General features: G+C 42.6%; 1 pseudogene; it reads left to right on the top strand.

Annotated features, from left to right (window-relative positions):
• Nucleotides 1-1,462: 1,462 nt before the first annotated feature.
• LOC109878387 (protocadherin gamma-C3-like) lies at nucleotides 1,463-2,685 on the top strand (annotated as a pseudogene).
• Nucleotides 2,686-3,583: the final 898 nt, after the last annotated feature.

Here is a 3,583-nt window from a genome sequence, read left to right as displayed (position 1 = left end):
TCACATAAATATCATGTTATGTATCATTAGATTAGATTTATTACAAGATTAAGGGTATACTGGGCAACTTTTACAAGGTCTGAATGACTTCTATGGAATACTGTATGACAAAAGGAGTCTGTATTGAAAACATGCCCACGTCAGGGGAGATACTTATTTTGGCTAATCCTAGCTTATGGGCTTCTCAGTCCTGGCCCTGGGGATCTGCCATCCTGTTGGTTGTCTCTCTGGCAATGGTCAAACACACCTGAAACCAATAATGAATTTTTCACTAAGATCCTAAGGCTGAGTGGGGTGTGTTGGGTTTGGGGGCTGCAGGGTGATGGACCACTAGGGGCAGGACGAGGTGACCCAGCTATATTGTGTGCTAGTAAAATGAACTCTGCAGTACTATTAGGGCTATGAGATGAATTATATGGAGGATGTGTTGTTTCTGTGTGTTAATGTACAGTATATGTGTAGGTGGATGTGTTTTATATATGTATATACAGTGGGGCAAACAAGTATTTAGTCAGCCACCAATTGTGCAAGTTCTCATCAACTATGACAAACAAAATGAGAGAAAAAATCCAGAAAATCACATTGTAGGATTTTTAATGAATTTATTTGCAAATTATGGTGGAAAATAAGTATTTGGTCACCTACAAACAAGCAAGATTTCTGGCTCTCACAGACCTGTAACTTCTTCTTTAAGAGGCACCTCTGTCCTCCACTCGTTACCTGTATTAATGGCACCTGTTTGAACTTGTTATCAGTATAAAAGACACCTGTCCACAACCTCAAACAGTCACACTCCAAACTCCACTATGGCCAAGACCAAAGAGCTGTCAGTTCAGTTTTATCAATCACTTATACATATTAAATAATTATCTCTTACCTATAGCTTGATGACTGTGGGCATTTTTGTTTACTTTTTGTTGTTATAAATAGAGACAGCTAGAAGGGCCGTGGGTCATATTAGATTGTGTAGAAATGCAGAAAATTTGCTTTAGATGCCAAAAACAATTCTGGGGGAGGACCCCCAGACACCCCGATTCTAACTTCTAAAACTAAAGTCAAGCTACTGACTGTGCTTATTAGGTTATCCCCATATGCTGGGGGCATACATCATGTATCTCCAATGTTTGATCATGAATAATATCTATCTGAGACTTTTATTGAAATGTTATTAGCCCAATGCCAGCGTGTAATTTCTGAATGGTGCTCATAAGGTCGCTGTTCACCAGCGGAGGTAGAATAGACACAGCTCTCCACCCATTGGTGTTGTCATTAACAAAGCTCTGGTTTCGTTTCACTACATAAAATAATAGGGGTAAACGGTCAGACTGCGCACACACTTGTATTTTGTTTTGATAATCTAGTGAATTATCTTTTTGTGGAATACTTTCTCCTTACAACGATCTGTTTAACTATATATATGGATGTCGTTGGAAGTCTAAGGATGCTGAACAAAGGATTCTCAATGTCAGGCCTGGTCTTCTGCTTTTCTTCCTTTCTTCTGCACTCCGCCTATGGAGACGTGAGCTATTCTTTTCCGGAGGAGATGAAACGAGGATCTGTTATTGGAAATATAGCCAAGGATCTCGGGCTGGAGGCGAGCAGGCTGTCCGCTCGTAGGGCCCGTGTTGATACTGAAGGAAACCGAAAACGTTATTGTGACATTAATCTGAGTACCGGAGATCTGATTGTTGCGGAGAGGATTGACAGAGAGGAGAAAAGATTTTATGCATACTAAAATTCGAATTGGTCCTAGAGAGTCCACTTGAGTTGCATCATATATCACTTCAAATCCAAGATATCAATGATATTTCACCCATATTTCCCAAGGATTTAATTAAGGTAGAAATCAGAGAATCCGCTGTGAAAGGAGCTCGCTATCGTGTAAACGCAGCTCACGACGCAGATACTGGACAAAACGCAGTGCAAAGCTACGTACTACAAAGGAATAATCATTTTGTTTTGGGTTTGCAAACGAATAATGCTGGTATTAAATACGGTGAGTTAGTTCTGGACAAAGAATTAGACCGCGAGGAGCAGCAGGAGTTGAAACTGTTGATGACAGCTGTAGATGGGGGCACTCAGCAGAGATCAGGTACTGTAGTCATACACATCACTGTAGTGGATGCTATCGATAACGCCCCAGTGTTTAGCCAGGCCGTCTATAAAGCCAGTCTGCATGAAAACTCTCCTTTGGATACTGTAGCAGTTACAGTGAGTGCTGCGGATGCAGATGAGGGGTTGAATGGAGAAGTGACGTATGAATTTAGTCGAGTATCTGAAACAGCAAGGAATGTATTTACTATGGACCAGAACACAGGAGAAATTAGAGTGACAGGAGAAATAGATTATGAAGAAGAGACACAATTTGAACTTTTTATTGAAGGGAAAGATGTCTTTGGTCTTTCTTCGGACAGTAAAGTTATTATAGACATTACAGACATAAATGACAATGCCCCTGAGCTATATCTAAAATCTCTGACTCACTCCATACCTGAGAACGCGTCTCCTGGTACAGAGGTGGGCATCATTAACGTGCAGGATAGAGACTCTGAGAATAACCGACAGGTCCGCTGCTCCATTCAGCAAAACGTTCCCTTTAAGCTGGTGCCATCCATCAAAAACTACTATTCTCTGGTGACCACGGGCGAACTGGACCGTGAACTAGAGAGGGGAACTCCTTCATGACCGAGCTGGTCCCCAAAGCTGCACACCGGGGCTCTCTGGTTTCAAAGATGATAGCGGTGGACGCGGACTCCGGGCAGAACGCCTGGCTGTCATATCATATTGTCAAATCCACTGATCCGGGACTTTTCACTATTGGTCTCCACAGTGGAGAGATCAGGACACAGCGGGACATTTCTGAATCTGACAGCATGAAACAGAACCTCATTGTGTCAGTGAAAGATAACGGACAGCCCTCTCTTTCTGCCACCTGTAGTATGTATTTAGTGATTTCTGATAACTTGGCTGAGGTGCCAGAACTGAAAGATATCTCGTATGATGAGAACAATTCCAAACTCACCTCTTATCTGATCATTGCGCTGGTGTCCGTCTCCACATTTTTCCTCACCTTCATTATTGTCATCCTGGCCGTGAGGTTTTGCCGCAGGAGAAGGCCAAGACTGTTGTTTGACGGAGCGGTCGCCATTCCCAGCGCGTATCTCCCTCCCAACTACGCAGAGGGGGGTGGAGTGGGAACTCTCCACAGCACCTACAATTATGACGCATACTTAACGACAGGTTCGGGCACAAGTGACTTCAAGTTCGTCAGATCTTACAATGACAACACGCTGTCTTTGGACCAGACACTGAGAAAAACTACAACTGAATTTGCTGAAGACTTTCGCGATTCCGAGGGATCCCCAGAGGTAGGCCTTTATTTTAACAGACGTGCGTTATAACTCTATAGGCTCTGTGGCAGGTGTTTTACAACTGCAGGTAGTTTTTTTTACAAAGTAATTTTGTTCAGGATAAAAACTACTATTCCCACGGGACTGTCATAACGTCTGTTTCCTCTGCCACTGTTTAAAGAACTAAACGTAGCTCCAAATATGATGGTGTAATCGATTATGTTATCAATTCA

Source organism: Oncorhynchus kisutch, linkage group LG15 (genome assembly GCF_002021735.2).
Source record: "Oncorhynchus kisutch isolate 150728-3 linkage group LG15, Okis_V2, whole genome shotgun sequence".
Lineage (NCBI taxonomy): Eukaryota > Metazoa > Chordata > Actinopteri > Salmoniformes > Salmonidae > Oncorhynchus > Oncorhynchus kisutch.
Note: the sequence above shows the minus strand (reverse complement) of the source record. Positions and strands in the feature narration are given on the sequence as shown.